The 16,279-nt window shown below is 46.7% G+C and overlaps 17 non-coding genes across 17 annotated transcripts; all 17 read left to right on the top strand.

Moving 5' to 3' along the window:
* Window positions 1-185: 185 nt before the first annotated feature.
* Window positions 186-257, top strand: trnaq-uug (transfer RNA glutamine (anticodon UUG)). The gene has a single exon. It is a non-coding gene; the product is annotated as a tRNA-Gln (tRNA).
* A 520-nt stretch (window positions 258-777) lies between these two features.
* On the top strand, window positions 778-849 carry trnap-ugg (transfer RNA proline (anticodon UGG)). The gene has a single exon. It is a non-coding gene; the product is annotated as a tRNA-Pro (tRNA).
* Window positions 850-1,735: 886 nt separating this feature from the next.
* trnap-ugg (transfer RNA proline (anticodon UGG)) lies at window positions 1,736-1,807 on the top strand. Its single transcript has one exon. It is a non-coding gene; the product is annotated as a tRNA-Pro (tRNA).
* Window positions 1,808-2,223: 416 nt separating this feature from the next.
* On the top strand, window positions 2,224-2,295 carry trnaq-uug (transfer RNA glutamine (anticodon UUG)). The gene has a single exon. It is a non-coding gene; the product is annotated as a tRNA-Gln (tRNA).
* A 172-nt stretch (window positions 2,296-2,467) lies between these two features.
* trnaq-uug (transfer RNA glutamine (anticodon UUG)) lies at window positions 2,468-2,539 on the top strand. The gene has a single exon. It is a non-coding gene; the product is annotated as a tRNA-Gln (tRNA).
* A 520-nt stretch (window positions 2,540-3,059) lies between these two features.
* On the top strand, window positions 3,060-3,131 carry trnap-ugg (transfer RNA proline (anticodon UGG)). Its single transcript has one exon. It is a non-coding gene; the product is annotated as a tRNA-Pro (tRNA).
* A 625-nt stretch (window positions 3,132-3,756) lies between these two features.
* On the top strand, window positions 3,757-3,828 carry trnap-agg (transfer RNA proline (anticodon AGG)). The gene has a single exon. It is a non-coding gene; the product is annotated as a tRNA-Pro (tRNA).
* A 982-nt stretch (window positions 3,829-4,810) lies between these two features.
* trnap-agg (transfer RNA proline (anticodon AGG)) lies at window positions 4,811-4,882 on the top strand. The gene has a single exon. It is a non-coding gene; the product is annotated as a tRNA-Pro (tRNA).
* Window positions 4,883-5,168: 286 nt separating this feature from the next.
* trnap-ugg (transfer RNA proline (anticodon UGG)) lies at window positions 5,169-5,240 on the top strand. Its single transcript has one exon. It is a non-coding gene; the product is annotated as a tRNA-Pro (tRNA).
* A 624-nt stretch (window positions 5,241-5,864) lies between these two features.
* On the top strand, window positions 5,865-5,936 carry trnap-agg (transfer RNA proline (anticodon AGG)). Its single transcript has one exon. It is a non-coding gene; the product is annotated as a tRNA-Pro (tRNA).
* A 1,225-nt stretch (window positions 5,937-7,161) lies between these two features.
* trnap-agg (transfer RNA proline (anticodon AGG)) lies at window positions 7,162-7,233 on the top strand. Its single transcript has one exon. It is a non-coding gene; the product is annotated as a tRNA-Pro (tRNA).
* A 2,225-nt stretch (window positions 7,234-9,458) lies between these two features.
* Window positions 9,459-9,530, top strand: trnap-ugg (transfer RNA proline (anticodon UGG)). Its single transcript has one exon. It is a non-coding gene; the product is annotated as a tRNA-Pro (tRNA).
* A 2,076-nt stretch (window positions 9,531-11,606) lies between these two features.
* trnap-ugg (transfer RNA proline (anticodon UGG)) lies at window positions 11,607-11,678 on the top strand. Its single transcript has one exon. It is a non-coding gene; the product is annotated as a tRNA-Pro (tRNA).
* An 868-nt stretch (window positions 11,679-12,546) lies between these two features.
* On the top strand, window positions 12,547-12,618 carry trnap-cgg (transfer RNA proline (anticodon CGG)). Its single transcript has one exon. It is a non-coding gene; the product is annotated as a tRNA-Pro (tRNA).
* Window positions 12,619-14,777: 2,159 nt separating this feature from the next.
* Window positions 14,778-14,849, top strand: trnap-ugg (transfer RNA proline (anticodon UGG)). The gene has a single exon. It is a non-coding gene; the product is annotated as a tRNA-Pro (tRNA).
* A 172-nt stretch (window positions 14,850-15,021) lies between these two features.
* On the top strand, window positions 15,022-15,093 carry trnap-ugg (transfer RNA proline (anticodon UGG)). Its single transcript has one exon. It is a non-coding gene; the product is annotated as a tRNA-Pro (tRNA).
* Window positions 15,094-16,068: 975 nt separating this feature from the next.
* On the top strand, window positions 16,069-16,140 carry trnap-agg (transfer RNA proline (anticodon AGG)). The gene has a single exon. It is a non-coding gene; the product is annotated as a tRNA-Pro (tRNA).
* The last annotated feature ends 139 nt before the right edge of the window (window positions 16,141-16,279 follow it).

The raw sequence follows: 16,279 nt of genomic DNA, 5'->3' as shown, positions 1-16,279 counted from the left end.
CCTGGACAAGCCCATTACAGTATGCTGTTGAAGGAGGTAACATGGCAAAGAGGGCTCCTGTTCTATTCCCAAATCAGTCCTTTACCCAACGTATATCGGGGTGATTTGCTGCAGAAGTTTCTCCAGCTCTTTTTGTCTACTCATTCTTTGTGACAACAAATCAATCAAAGCAGCAACCGGAACATGGCTCGTTGGTCTAGGGGTATGATTCTCGCTTTTGGTGCGAGAAGTCCTGGGTTCAAATCCCGGATGAGCCCTTTACAGTATGTTGTTGTAGGAGGTTACTTGGCGAAGAGGGCTCCTGTTCTAATCCCAGATCAATCCTTTACCCAACGTAGATCGGGGTGATTTGCTGCGGAAGTTACACAGCTCTTTTTGTCTAAGCATTTTTTACGACAAAAAATCGATCAAAGCAGCAACCAGAACATGGCTCGTTGGTCTTGTGGTGTGATTCTCGCTTAGGGTGCAGGGAGCCTTTGTCTAAGCATGTTTTGTGACAACAAATCGATCAATCAAAGCAGCACCTGGAGCATGGCTCGTTGGTCTAGGGGTATGATTCTAGCTTAGGGTGCGAGAGGTCTAGGATTCAAATCCCGGACGAGCCCATTACAGTATGCTGTTAAAAGAGGTAACCTGGCAAAGAGGGCTGCTGTTCTATTCCCAAATCTGTCATTTACCCAAGGTCGATCGGGGTGATTTGCTGCGGAAGTTTCTCCAGCTCTTTATGTCTAAGCATGTTTTCTGACAACAAATCGATCAAAGCAGCAACCAGAACATGGCTCTTTGGTCTAGGGGTATGATTCTCGCTTTGGGTGCGAGAGGTCCCGGGTTCAAATCCCGGAAGAGCCCTTTACAGTAAGTTGTTGAAGGAGGTTGTTTAGTGAAGAGGGCTCCTGTTCTATTCCCAAATCTGTCTTTTACCCAACGTCGATCTGGGTGATTTGCTGCAGAAGTTTCTCCAGCTCTTTTTGAATATGCGTGTTTTGCGACAAAAAATCGATCAATGCAGCAACCAGAACATGGCTCGTTTGTCTTGTGACACATTGGTTTCGTGGTATGATTCTCGCTTAGGGTGCAGGGAGCCTTTGTCTAAGCATGTTTTGTGACAACAAATCGATCAATCGAATCAGCATCTAGAACGTGGCTCGTTGGTCTAGGGGTATGATTCTCGCTTAGGGTGCGAGAGGTCCCGGGTTCAAATCCAGGATGAGCCCATTACAGTATGCTGTTGAAGGAGGTAACCTGGCAAAGAGGGCTCCTGTTATATTCCCAAATCAGTACTTTTCCAAACGTAGATCAAGGTGATTTTCTGCAGAAGTTTCTCGAACTCTTTTTGTCTACGCATGTTTTGTGACAACAAATCGATCAAAGCAGCAACCAGAACATGGCTCATTGGTTTCGTGGTATGATTCTCGCTTAGGGTGCAGGGAGCCTTTGTCTAAGCATGTTTTGTGAGAACAAATAGATCAATCGAAGCAGCAACTACAACATGGCTCGTTGGTCTAGGGGTATGATTCTCGCGTAGGGTGCCAGAAGTCCTGGGTTCAAATCCTGGACGAGCCCATTACAGTATGCTGTTGAAGGAGGTAACCTGGCAAAGAGGGCTCCTGTTCTATTCCCAAATCTGTCATTTACCCAAGGTCGATCGGGGTGACTTGCTGCGGAAGTTTCTCCAGCTCTTTATGTCTAAGCATGTTTTGTGACAACAAATCGATCAAAGCAGCAACCAGAACATGGCTCATTGGTCTAGGGGTATGATTCTCGCTTTGGGTGCGAGAGGTCCTGGGTTCAAATCCCAGAAGAGCCCATTACAGTATGCTGTTGAAGGAGGTAACAAGGCAAAGAGGGCTACTGTTCTATTCCCAAATCTGTCATTTACCCAAGGTCGATCGGGGTGATTTGCTGCGGAAGTTTTTCCAGCTCTTTATGTCTAAGCATGTTTTGTGACAACAAATCGATCAAAGCAGCAACCGGAACATGGCTCGTTGGTCTAGGGGTATGATTCTCGCTTTTGGTGCCAGAAGTCCTGGGTTCAAATCCTGGACGAGCCCATTACAGTATGCTGTTGAAGGAGGTAACATGGCAAAGAGGGCTCCTGTTCTATTCCCAAATCAGTCCTTTACCCAACGTATATCGGGGTGATTTGCTGCAGAAGTTTCTCCAGCTCTTTTTGTCTACTCCTTCTTTGTGACAACAAATCAATCAAAGCAGCAACCGGAACATGGCTCGTTGGTCTAGGGGTATGATTCTCGCTTTTGGTGCGAGAAGTCCTGGGTTCAAATCCCGGATGAGCCCTTTACAGTATGTTGTTGTAGGAGGTTACTTGGCGAAGAGGGCTCCTGTTCTATTCCCAAATCAGTACTTTACCCAACGTATATCGGGGTGATTTGCTGCAGAAGTTTCTCCAGCTCTTTTTGTCTACTCATTCTTTGTGACAACAAATCAATCAAAGCAGCAACCGGGACATGGCTCGTTGGTCTAGGGGTATGATTCTCGCTTTTGGTGCGAGAAGTCCTGGGTTCAAATCCCGGATGAGCCCTTTACAGTATGTTGTTGTAGGAGGTTACTTGGCGAAGAGGGCTCCTGTTCTAATCCCAGATCAATCCTTTACCCAACGTAGATCGGGGTGATTTGCTGCAGAAGTTTCACAGCTCTTTTTGTCTAAGCATTTTTTACGACAAAAAATCGATCAAAGCAGCAACCAGAACATGGCTCGTTGGTCTTGTGGTGTGATTCTCGCTTAGGGTGCAGGGAGCCTTTGTCTAAGCATGTTTTGTGACAACAAATCGATCAATCGAAGCAGCAGCTGGAGCATGGCTCGTTGGTCTAGGGGTATGATTCTAGCTTAGGGTGCGAGAGGTCTAGGATTCAAATCCCGGACGAGCCCATTAAAGTATGCTGTTGAAAGAGGTAACCTGGCAAAGAGGGCTGCTGTTCTATTCCCAAATCTGTCATTTACCCAAGGTCGATCGGGGTGATTTGCTGCGGAAGTTTCTCCAGCTCTTTATGTCTAAGCATGTTTTGTGACAACAAATCGATCAAAGCAGCAACCAGAACATGGCTCGTTGGTCTAGGGGTATGATTCTCGCTTTGGGTGCGAGAGGTCCCGGGTTCAAATCCCGGATTAGCCCTTTACAGTAAGTTGTTGAAGGAGGTTATTTAGTGAAGAGGGCTCCTGTTCTATTCCCAAATCTGTCTTTTACCCAACGTCGATCTGGGTGATTTGCTGCAGAAGTTTCTCCAGCTCTTTTTGAATATGCGTGTTTTGCGACAACAAATCGATCAATGCAGCAACCAGAACATGGCTCGTTGGTCTTGTGGTATGATTCTCGCTTAGGGTGCAGGGCGCCTTTGTCTAAGCATGTTTTGTGACAACAAATCGATCAATCGAAGCAGCAGCTGGAGCATGGCTCGTTGGTCTAGGGGTATGATTCTAGCTTAGGGTGCAAGAGGTCCTGTGTTCAAATCCCGGACGAGCCCATTACAGTATTCTGATGAAGGAGGTAACATGTCAAAGAGGGCTCCTGTTCTATTCCCAAATCAGTTCTTTACCCAACGTAGATCGGTGTGATTTGCTGCGGAAGTTTCTCCAGCTCTTTATGTCTAAGCATGTTTTGCGACAACAAATCGATCGAAGCAGCAACCAGAACATGGCTCGTTGGTCTCGTGGTATGATTCTCGCTTAGGGTGCAGGGATCCTTTGTTTAAGCATGTTTTGTGACAAAAAATCGATCAATCGAAGCACAACTGGAACATGGCTCGTTGGTCTAGGGGTATGATTCTCGCTTAGGGTGCGAGAGGTCCCGGGTTCAAATCCCGGACGAGCCCATTATTCTACAGCCCATTGCTGTAGAAGGAGGTAACCTGGCAAAGAGGGCTCCTGTTCTTTTCCCAAATCAGTCCTTTTCCAAACGTAGATAGGGGTGATTTTCTGCAGAAGTTTCTCGAACTCTTTTTGTCTACGCATGTTTTGCGACAACAAATCGATCAAAGCAGCAACCAGAACATGGCACATTGGTTTCGTGGTATGATTCTCGCTTAGGGTGCAGGGAGCCTTTGTCTAAGCATGTTTTGTGACAACAAATAGATCAATCGAAGCAGCAACTACAACATGGCTCGTTGGTCTAGGGGTATGATTCTCGCATAGGGTGCGAGAAGTCCTGGGTTCAAATCCTGGATGAGCCCTTTACAGTAAGTTGTTGTAGGAGGTTACTTGGCGAAGAGGGCTCCTGTTCTAATCCCAGATCAATCCTTTACCCAACGTAGATCGGGGTGATTTGCTGCGGAAGTTTCACAGCTCTTTTTGTGTAAGCATTTTTTACGACAAAAAATCGATCAAAGCAGCAACCAGAACATGGCTCATTGGTTTCGTGGTATGATTCTCGCTTAGGGTGCAGGGAGCCTTTGTCTAAGCATGTTTTGTGACAACCAATCGATCAATCGAAGCAGCAGCTGGAGCATGGCTCGTTGGTCTAGGGGTATGATTCTAGCTTAGGGTGCAAGAGGTCCTGTGTTCAAATCCAGGATGAGCCCATTACAGTATGCTGTTGAAGGAGGTAACCTGGCAAAGAGGGCTCCTGTTCTATTCCCAAATCAGTCCTTTACCCAACGTAGATCGGCGTGATTTGCTGCGGAAGTTTCTCCAGCTCTTTATGTCTAAGCATGTTTTGCGACAACAAATCGATCAATGCAGCAACCAGAACATGGCTCGTTGGTCTTGTGGTATGATTCTTGCTTAGGGTGCAGGGAGCCTTTGTCTAAGCATGTTTTGTGACAACAAATCGATCAATCGAATCAGCAACTGGAACATGGCTCGTTGGTCTAGGGGTATGATTCTCGCTTAGGGTGCGAGAGGTCCCGGGTTCAAATCCCGGACGAGCCCATTACTTCTACAGCCCATTGCTGTAGAAGGAGGTAACCTGGCAAAGAGGGCTCCTGTTCGATTCCCAAATCAGTCCTTTTCCAAACGTAGATCGGGGTGATTTTCTGCAGAAGTTTCTCGAAGTCTTTTTGTCTACGCATGTTTTGTGACAACAAATCGATCAAAGCAGCAACCAGAACGTGGCTCGTTGGTCTAGGGGTATGATTCTCGCTTAGGGTGCAGGGAGCCTTTGTCCAAGCATGTTTTGTGACAACAAATCGATCAATCGAATCAGCAACCAGAACATGGCTCGTTGGTCTAGGGGTATGATTCTCGCTTTGGGTGCGAGAGGTCCCGGGTTCAAATCCCGGACGAGCCCTTTACAGTAAGTTGTTGAAGGAGGTTATTTAGTGAAGAGGGCTCCTGTTCTATTCCCAAATCTGTCTTTTACCCAACGTCGATCTGGGTGATTTGCTGCAGAAGTTTCTCCAGCTCTTTTTGAATATGCGTGTTTTGCGACAAAAAATCGATCAATGCAGCAACCAGAACATGGCTCGTTGGTCTTGTGGTATAATTCTCGCTTAGGGTGCAGGGCGCCTTTGTCTAAGCATGTTTTGTGACAACAAATCGATCAATCGAAGCACAATTGGAACATGGCTCGTTGGTCTAGGGGTATGATTCTTGCTTAGGGTGCGAGAGGTCCCGGGTTCAAATCCCCAACGAGCCCATTACAGTATGCTGATGAAAGAGGTAACATGTCAAAGAGGGCTCCTGTTCTATTCCCAAATCAGTCCTTTACCCAACGTAGATCGGTGTGATTTGCTGCGGAAGTTTCTCCAGCTCTTTATGTCTAAGCATGTTTTGCGACAACAAATCGATCGAAGCAGCAACCAGAACATGGCTCGTTGGTCTCGTGGTATGATTCTCGCTTAGGGTGCAGGGATCCTTTGTTTAAGCATTTTTTGTGACAAAAAATCGATCAATCGAAGCACAACTGGAACATGGCTCGTTGGTCTAGGGGTATGATTCTCGCTTAGGGTGCGAGAGGTCCCGGGTTCAAATCCCGGACGAGCCCATTATTCTACAGCCCATTGCTGTAGAAGGAGGTAACCTGGCAAAGAGGGCTCCTGTTCTTTTCCCAAATCAGTCCTTTTCCAAACGTAGATAGGGGTGATTTTCTGCAGAAGTTTCTCGAACTCTTTTTGTCTACGCATGTTTTGCGACAACAAATCGATCAAAGCAGCAACCAGAACATGCACATTGGTTTCGTGGTATGATTCTCGCTTAGGGTGCAGGGAGCCTTTGTCTAAGCATGTTTTGTGACAACAAATAGATCAATCGAAGCAGCAACTACAACATGGCTCGTTGGTCTAGGGGTATGATTCTCGCATAGGGTGCGAGAAGTCCTGGGTTCAAATCCTGGACGAGCCCATTACAGTATGCTGTTGAAAGAGGTAACCTGGCAAAGAGGGCTGCTGTTCTATTCCCAAATCTGTCATTTACCCAAGGTCGATCGGGGTGATTTGCTGCAGAAGTTTCTCCAGCTCTTTTTGTCTACTCATTCTTTGTGACAACAAATCAATCAAAGCAGCAACCGGAACATGGCTCGTTGGTCTAGGGGTATGTCTCTCGCTTTGGGTGCGAGAAGTCCTGGGTTCAAATCCCGGATGAGCCCTTTACAGTAAGTTGTTGTAGGAGGTTACTTGGCGAAGAGGGCTCCTGTTCTAATCCCAGATCAATCCTTTACCCAACGTAGATCGGGGTGATTTGCTGCGGAAGTTTCACAGCTCTTTTTGTGTAAGCATTTTTTACGACAAAAAATCGATCAAAGCAGCAACCAGAACATGGCTCATTGGTTTCGTGGTATGATTCTCGCTTAGGGTGCAGGGAGCCTTTGTCTAAGCATGTTTTGTGACAACCAATCGATCAATCGAAGCAGCAGCTGGAGCATGGCTCGTTGGTCTAGGGGTATGATTCTAGCTTAGGGTGCAAGAGGTCCTGTGTTCAAATCCAGGATGAGCCCATTACAGTATGCTGTTGAAGGAGGTAACCTGGCAAAGAGGGCTCCTGTTCTATTCCCAAATCAGTCCTTTACCCAACGTAGATCGGCGTGATTTGCTGCGGAAGTTTCTCCAGCTCTTTATGTCTAAGCATGTTTTGCGACAACAAATCGATCAATGCAGCAACCAGAACATGGCTCGTTGGTCTTGTGGTATGATTCTCGCTTAGGGTGCAGGGAGCCTTTGTCTAAGCATGTTTTGTGACAACAAATCGATCAATCGAATCAGCAACTGGAACATGGCTCGTTGGTCTAGGGGTATGATTCTCGCTTAGGGTGCGAGAGGTCCCGGGTTCAAATCCCGGACGAGCCCATTACTTCTACAGCCCATTGCTGTAGAAGGAGGTAACCTGGCAAAGAGGGCTCCTGTTCGATTCCCAAATCAGTCCTTTTCCAAACGTAGATCGGGGTGATTTTCTGCAGAAGTTTCTCGAAGTCTTTTTGTCTACGCATGTTTTGTGACAACAAATCGATCAATCGAAGCAATAGCTGGAGCATGGCTCGTTGGTCTAGGGGTATGATTCTAGCTTAGGGTGCGAGAGGTCTAGGATTCAAATCCCGGACGAGCCCATTACAGTATGCTGTTGAAAGAGGTAACCTGGCAAAGAGGGCTGCTGTTCTATTCCCAAATCTGTCATTTACCCAAGGTCGATCGGGGTGATTTGCTGCTGAAGTTTCTCCAGCTCTTTATGTCTAAGCATGTTTTGTGACATTAAATCGATCAAAGCAGCAACCAGAACATGGCTCGTTGGTCTAGGGGTATGATTCTCGCTTAGGGTGCAAGAGGTCCCAGGTTCAAATCCCGGACGAGCCCATACTTCTACAGCCCATTGCTGTAGAAGGAGGTAACCTGGCAAAGAGGGCTCCTGTTCTATTCCCAAATCAGTCCTTTTCCAAACGTAGATCGGGGTAATTTTCTGCAGAAGTTTCTCGAACTCTTTTTGTCTACGCATGTTTTGTGACAACAAATCGATCAAAGCAGCAACCAGAACATGGCTCATTGGTTTCGTGGTATGATTATCGCTTAGGGTGCAGGGAGCCTTTGTCTAAGCATGTTTTGTGACAACAAATAGATCAATCGAAGCAGCAACTACAACATGGCTCGTTGGTCTAGGGGTATGATTCTCGCATAGGGTGCCAGAAGTCCTGGGTTCAAATCCTGGACGAGCCCTTTACAGTATGCTGTTGAAGGAGGTAACATGGCAAAGAGGGCTCCTGTTCTATTCCCAAATCAGTCCTTTACCCAACGTATATCGGGGTGATTTGCTGCAGAACTTTCTCCAGGTCTTTTTGTCTACTCATTCTTTGTGACAACAAATCAATCAAAGCAGCAACCGGAACATGGCTCGTTGGTCTAGGGGTATGATTCTTTCTTTTGGTGCGAGAAGTCCTGGGTTCAAATCCCGGATGAGCCCTTTACAGTATGTTGTTGTAGGAGGTTACTTGGCGAAGAGGGCTCCTGTTCTATTCCCAAATCAGTCCTTTACCCAACGTCGATCTGGGTGATTTGCTGCAGAAGTTTCTCCAGCTCTTTTTGAATATGCGTGTTTTGCGACAAAAAATCGATCAATGCAGCAACCAGAACATGGCTCGTTGGTCTTGTGGTATGATTCTCGCTTTGGGTGCGAGAGGTCCCTGGTTCAAATCCCGGACGAGCCCTTTACAGTAAGTTGTTGAAGGAGGTTATTTAGTGAGGAGGGCTCCTGTTCTATTCCCAAATCTGTCTTTTACCCAACGTCGATCTGGGTGATTTTCTGCAGAAGTTTCTCCAGCTCTTTTTGAATATGCGTGTTTTGCAACAAAAAATCGATCAATGCAGCAACCAGAACATGGCTCGTTGGTCTTGTGGTATGATTCTCGCTTAGGGTGCAGGGCGCCGTTGTCTAAGCATGTTTTGTGACAACAAATCGATCAATCGAAGCAGCAGCTGGAGCATGGCTCGTTGGTCTAGGGGTATGATTCTAGCTTAGGGTGCAAGAGGTCCCGTGTTCAAATCCCGGACGAGCCCATTACTTCTACAGCCCATTGCTGTAGAAGGAGGTAACCTGGCAAAGAGGGCTCCTGTTCTATTCCCAAATCAGTCCTTTTCCAAACGTAGATCGGGGTGATTTTCTGCAGAAGTTTCTCGAACTCTTTTTGTCTACGCATGTTTTGTGACAACAAATCGATCACTCGAAGCAACAGCTGGAGCATGGCTCGTTGGTCTAGGGGTATGATTCTAGCTTAGGGTGCGAGAGGTCCTGGGTTCAAATCCCGGATGAGCCCATTACAGTATGCTGTTGAAGGAGGTAACCTGGCAAAGAGGGCTCCTGTTCTATTCCCAAATCAGTCCTTTTCCAAACGTAGATCAAGGTGATTTTCTGCAGAAGTTTCTCGAACTCTTTTTGTCTACGCATGTTTTGTGACAACAAATCGATCAAAGCAGCAACCAGAACATGGCTCGTTGGTCTCGTGGTATGATTCTCGCATAGGGTGCAGGGAGCCTTTGTCTAAGCATGTTTTGTGACAACAAATCGATCAAAGCAGCAACCAGAACATGGCTCGTTGGTCTAGGGGTATGATTCTCGCTTTGGGTGCGAGAGGTCCCGGGTTCAAATCCCGGACGAGCCCATTACTTCTACAGCCCATTGCTGTAGAAGGAGGTAACCTGGCAAAGAGGGCTCCTGTTCTATTCCCAAATCAGTCCTTTACCCAACGTAGATCGGTGTGATTTGCTGCGGAAGTTTCTCCAGCTCTTTTTGTCTACGCATGTTTTGTGACAACAAATCGATCAATCGAAGCAACAGCTGGAGCATGGCTCGTTGGTCTAGGGGTATGATTCTAGCTTAGGGTGCGAGAGGTCCTGGGTTCAAATCCCGGATGAGCCCATTACAGTATGCTGTTGAAGGAGGTAACCTGGCAAAGAGGGCTCCTGTTCTATTCCCAAATCAGTCCTTTTCCAAACGTAGATCAAGGTGATTTTCTGCAGAAGTTTCTCGAACTCTTTTTGTCTACGCATGTTTTGTGACAACAAATCGATCAAAGCAGCAACCAGAACATGGCTCGTTGGTCTCGTGGTATGATTCTCGCTTAGGGTGCAGGGAGCCTTTGTCTAAGCATGTTTTGTGACAACAAATCGATCAATCGAATCAGCAACTAGAACGTGGCTCGTTGGTCTAGGGGTATGATTCTCGCTTAGGGTGCGAGAGGTCCTGGGTTCAAATCCCCGACGAGCCCATTACAGTATGCTGATGAAGGAGGTAACATGTCAAAGAGGGCTCCTGTTCTATTCCCAAATCTGTCTTTTACCCAACGTCGATCTGGGTGATTTGCTGCAGAAGTTTCTCCAGCTCTTTTTGAATATGCGTGTTTTGCGACAAAAAATCCATCAATGCAGAAACCAGAACATGGCTCGTTGGTCTTGTGGTATGATTCTCGCTTAGGGTGCAGGGAGCCTTTGTCTAAGCATGTTTTGTGACAACAAATAGATCAATCGAAGCATCAACTACAACATGGCTCGTTGGTCTAGGGGTATGATTCTCGCATAGGGTGCCAGAAGTCCGGGGTTCAAATCCTGGACGAGCCCGTTACAGTATGCTGTTGAAGGAGGTAACATGGCAAAGAGGGCTCCTGTTCTATTCCCAAATCAGTCCTTTACCCAACGTATATCGGGGTGATTTGCTGCAGAAGTTTCTCCAGCTCTTTTTGTCTACTCATTCTTTGTGACAACAAATCAATCAAAGCAGCAACCAGAACATGGCTCGTTGGTCTAGGGGTATGATTCTCGCTTTGGGTGCGAGAAGTCCTGGGTTCAAATCCCGGATGAGCCCTTTACAGTATGTTGTTGTAGGAGGTTACTTGGCGAAGAGGGCTCCTGTTCTAATCCCAGATCAATCCTTTACCCAACGTAGATCGGGGTGATTTGCTGCGGAAGTTTGACAGCTCTTTTTGTCTAAGCATTTTTTACGACAAAAAATCGATCAAAGCAGCAACCAGAACATGGCTCGTTGGTCTTGTGGTGTGATTCTCGCTTAGGGTGCAGGGAGCCTTTGTCTAAGCATGTTTTGTGACAACAAATCGATCAATCGAAGCAGCAGCTGGAGCATGGCTCGTTGGTCTAGGGGTATGATTCTAGCTTAGGGTGCCAGAGGTCTAGGATTCAAATCCCGGATGAGCCCATTACAGTATGCTGTTGAAAGAGGTAACCTGGCAAAGAGGGCTGCTGTTCTATTCCCAAATCTGTCATTTACCCAAGGTCGATCGGGGTGATTTGCTGCGGAAGTTTCTCCAGCTCTTTATGTCTAAGCATGTTTTGTGACAACAAATCGATCAAAGCAGCAACCAGAACATGGCTCGTTGGTCTAGGGGTATGATTCTCGCTTAGGGTGCAGGGAGCCTTTGTCTAAGCATGTTTTGTGACAACAAATAGATCAATCGAAGCATCAACTACAACATGGCTCGTTGGTCTAGGGGTATGATTCTCGCATAGGGTGCCAGAAGTCCTGGGTTCAAATCCCGGACGAGCCCATTATTCTACAGCCCATTGCTGTAGAAGGAGGTAACCTGGCAAAGAGGGCTCCTGTTCTTTTCCCAAATCAGTCCTTTTCCAAACGTAGATAGGGGTGATTTTCTGCAGAAGTTTCTCGAACTCTTTTTGTCTACGCATGTTTTGCGACAACAAATCGATCAAAGCAGCAACCAGAACATGGCTCGTTGGTCTAGGGGTATGATTCTCGCTTTGGGTGCGAGAAGTCCTGGGTTCAAATCCCAGATGAGCCCTTTACAGTATGTTGTTGTAGGAGGTTACTTGGCGAAGAGGGCTCCTGTTCTAATCCCAGATCAATCCTTTACCCAACGTAGATCGGGGTGATTTGCTGCGGAAGTTTGACAGCTCTTTTTGTCTAAGCATTTTTTACGACAAAAAATCGATCAAAGCAGCAACCAGAACATGGCTCGTTGGTCTTGTGGTGTGATTCTCGCTTAGGGTGCAGGGAGCCTTTGTCTAAGCATGTTTTGTGACAACAAATCGATCAATCGAAGCAGCAGCTGGAGCATGGCTCGTTGGTCTAGGGGTATGATTCTAGCTTAGGGTGCGAGAGGTCTAGGATTCAAATCCCGGACGAGCCCATTACAGTATGCTGTTGAAAGAGGTAACCTGGCAAAGAGGGCTGCTGTTCTATTCCCAAATCTGTCATTTACCCAAGGTCGATCGGGGTGATTTGCTGCGGAAGTTTCTCCAGCTCTTTATGTCTAAGCATGTTTTGTGACAACAAATCGATCAAAGCAGCAACCAGAACATGGCTCGTTGGTCTAGGGGTATGATTCTCGCTTAGGGTGCAGGGAGCCTTTGTCTAAGCATGTTTTGTGACAACAAATAGATCAATCGAAGCATCAACTACAACATGGCTCGTTGGTCTAGGGGTATGATTCTCGCATAGGGTGCCAGAAGTCCTGGGTTCAAATCTGGACGAGCCCGTTACAGTATGCTGTTGAAGGAGGTAACATGGCAAAGAGGGCTCCTGTTCTATTCCCAAATCAGTCCTTTACCCAACGTATATCGGGGTGATTTGCTGCAGAAGTTTCTCCAGCTCTTTTTGTCTACTCATTCTTTGTGACAACAAATCAATCAAAGCAGCAACCAGAACATGGCTCGTTGGTCTAGGGGTATGATTCTCGCTTCGGGTGCGAGAGGTCCTGGGTTCAAATCCCGGACGAGCCCTTTACAGTAAGTTGTTGAAGGAGGTTATTTAGTGAAGAGGGCTCCTGTTCTATTCCCAAATCTGTCTTTTACCCAACGTCGATCTGGGTGATTTGCTGCAGAAGTTTCTCCAGCTCTTTTTGAATATGCGTGTTTTGCGACAAAAAATCGATCAATGCTGCAACCAGAACATGGCTCGTTGGTCTTGTGGTATGATTCTCGCTTAGGGTGCAGGGCGCCTTTGTCTAAGCATGTTTTGTGACAACAAATCGATCAATCGAAGCAGCAGCTGGAACATGGCTCGTTGGTCTAGGGGTATGATTCTAGCTTAGGGTGCAAGAGGTCCCGTGTTCAAATCCAGGATGAGCCCAAAACAGTAAGTTGTTGAAGGAGGTTATTTAGTGAAGAGGGCTCCTGTTCTATTCCCAAATCTGTCTTTTACCCAACGTCGATCTGGGTGATTTGCTGCAGAAGTTTCTCCAGCTCTTTTTGAATATGCGTGTTTTGCGACAAAAAATCGATCAATGCAGCAACCAGAACATGGCTCGTTGGTCTTGTGGTATGATTCTCGCTTAGGGTGCAGGGCGCCTTTGTCTAAGCATGTTTTGTGACAACAAATCGATCAATCGAAGCAGCAGCTGGAACATGGCTCGTTGGTCTAGGGGTATGATTCTAGCTTAGGGTGCAAGAGGTCCCGTGTTCAAATCCAGGATGAGCCCATTACAGTAAGTTGTTGAAGGAGGTTATTTAGTGAAGAGGGCTCCTGTTCTATTCCCAAATCTGTCTTTTACCCAACGTCGATCTGGGTGATTTGCTGCAGAAGTTTCTCCAGCTCTTTTTGAATATGCGTGTTTTGCGACAAAAAATCGATCAATGCAGCAACCAGAACATGGCTCGTTGGTCTTGTGGTATGATTCTCGCTTAGGGTGCAGGGAGCCTTTGTCTAAGCATGTTTTGTGAAAACAAATCGATCAATCGAAGCAGCAGCTGGAGCATGGCTCGTTGGTCTAGGGGTATGATTCTAGCTTAGGGTGCGAGAGGTCTAGGATTCAAATCCCGGACGAGCCCATTACAGTATGCTGTTGAAAGAGGTAACCTGGCAAAGAGGGCTGCTGTTCTATTCCCAAATCTGTCATTTACCCAAGGTCGATCGGGGTGATTTGCTGCGGAAGTTTCTCCAGCTCTTTATGTCTAAGCATGTTTTGTGACAACAAATCGATCAAAGCAGCAACCAGAACATGGCTCGTTGGTCTAGAGGTATGATTCTCGCTTAGGGTGCAGGGAGCCTTTGTCTAAGCATGTTTTGTGACAACAAATAGATCAATCGAAGCATCAACTACAACATGGCTCGTTGGTCTAGGGGTATGATTCTCGCATAGGGTGCCAGAAGTCCTGGGTTCAAATCTGGACGAGCCCGTTACAGTATGCTGTTGAAGGAGGTAACATGGCAAAGAGGGCTCCTGTTCTATTCCCAAATCAGTCCTTTACCCAACGTATATCGGGGTGATTTGCTGCAGAAGTTTCTCCAGCTCTTTTTGTCTACTCATTCTTTGTGACAACAAATCAATCAAAGCAGCAACCAGAACATGGCTCGTTGGTCTAGGGGTATGATTCTCGCTTTGGGTGCGAGAAGTCCTGGGTTCAAATCCCGGATGAGCCCTTTACAGTATGTTGTTGTAGGAGGTTACTTGGCGAAGAGGGCTCCTGTTCTAATCCCAGATCAATCCTTTACCCAACGTAGAACGGGGTGATTTGCTGCGGAAGTTTCACAGCTCTTTTTGTCCAAGCATTTTTTACGACAAAAAATCGATCAAAGCAGCAACCAGAACATGACTCGTTGGTCTTGTGGTGTGATTCTCGCTTAGGGTGCAGGGAGCCTTTGTCTAAGCATGTTTTGTGACAACAAATCGATCAATCGAAGCAGCAGCTGGAGCATGGCTCGTTGGTCTAGGGGTATGATTCTAGCTTAGGGTGCGAGAGGTCTAGGATTCAAATCCCGGACGAGCCCATTACAGTATGCTGTTGAAAGAGGTAACCTGGCAAAGAGGGCTGCTGTTCTATTCCCAAATCTGTCATTTACCCAAGGTCGATCGGGGTGATTTGCTGCGGAAGTTTCTCCAGCTCTTTATGTCTAAGCATGTTTTGTGACAACAAATCGATCAAAGCAGCAACCAGAACATGGCTCGTTGGTCTAGGGGTATGATTCTCGCTTTGGGTGCGAGAGGTCCTGGGTTCAAATCCCGGACGAGCCCTTTACAGTAAGTTGTTGAAGGAGGTTATTTAGTGAAGAGGGCTCCTGTTCTATTCCCAAATCTGTCTTTTACCCAACGTCGATCTGGGTGATTTGCTGCAGAAGTTTCTCCAGCTCTTTATGTCTAAGCATGTTTTGTGACAACAAATCGATCAAAGCAGCAACCAGAACATGGCTCGTTGGTCTTGTGGTATGATTCTCGCTTTGGGTGCGAGAGGTCCCGGGTTCAAATCCCGGACGAGCCCTTTACAGTAAGTTGTTGAAGGAGGTTATTTAGTGAAGAGGGCTCCTGTTCTATTCCCAAATCTGTCTTTTACCCAACGTCGATCTGGGTGATTTGCTGCAGAAGTTTCTCCAGCTCTTTTTGAATATGCGTGTTTTGCGACAAAAAATCGATCAATGCAGCAACCAGAACATGGCTCGTTGGTCTTGTGGTATGATTCTCGCTTAGGGTGCAGGGCGCCTTTGTCTAAGCATGTTTTGTGACAACAAATCGATCAATCGAAGCAGCAGCTGGAACATGGCTCGTTGGTCTAGGGGTATGATTCTAGCTTAGGGTGCAAGAGGTCCCGTGTTCAAATCCAGTATGAGCCCAAAACAGTAAGTTGTTGAAGGAGGTTATTTAGTGAAGAGGGCTCCTGTTCTATTCCCAAATCTGTCTTTTACCCAACGTCGATCTGGGTGATTTGCTGCAGAAGTTTCTCCAGCTCTTTTTGAATATGCGTGTTTTGCGACAAAAAATCGATCAATGCAGCAACCAGAACATGGCTCGTTGGTCTTGTGGTATGATTCTCGCTTAGGGTGCAGGGCGCCTTTGTCTAAGCATGTTTTGTGACAACAAATCGATAAATCGAAGCAGCAGCTGGAACATGGCTCGTTGGTCTAGGGGTATGATTCTAGCTTAGGGTGCAAGAGGTCCCGTGTTCAAATCCAGGATGAGCCCATTACAGTAAGTTGTTGAAGGAGGTTATTTAGTGAAGAGGGCTCCTGTTCTATTCCCAAATCTGTCTTTTACCCAACGTCGATCTGGGTGATTTGCTGCAGAAGTTTCTTCAGCTCTTTTTGAATATGCGTGTTTTGCGACAAAAAATCGATCAATGCAGCAACCAGAACATGGCTCGTTGGTCTTGTGGTATGATTCTCTCTTAGGGTGCAGGGAGCCTTTGTCTAAGCATGTTTTGTGACAACAAATCGATCAATCGAATCAGCAACTGGAACATGGCTCGTTGGTCTAGGGGTATGATTCTCGCTTAGGGTGCGAGAGGTCCCGGGTTCAAATCCCGGACGAGCCCATTACTTCTACAGCCCATTGCTGTAGAAGGAGGTAACCTGGCAAAGAGGGCTCCTGTTCGATTCCCAAATCAGTCCTTTTCCAAACGTAGATCGGGGTGATTTTCTGCAGAATTTTCTCGAACTCTTTTTGTCTACGCA

Source organism: Osmerus eperlanus, chromosome 27, assembly GCF_963692335.1.
Source record: "Osmerus eperlanus chromosome 27, fOsmEpe2.1, whole genome shotgun sequence".
Taxonomy (NCBI): Eukaryota; Metazoa; Chordata; class Actinopteri; order Osmeriformes; family Osmeridae; genus Osmerus; species Osmerus eperlanus.
This window is presented reverse-complemented; position numbering and strand designations above follow the sequence as displayed.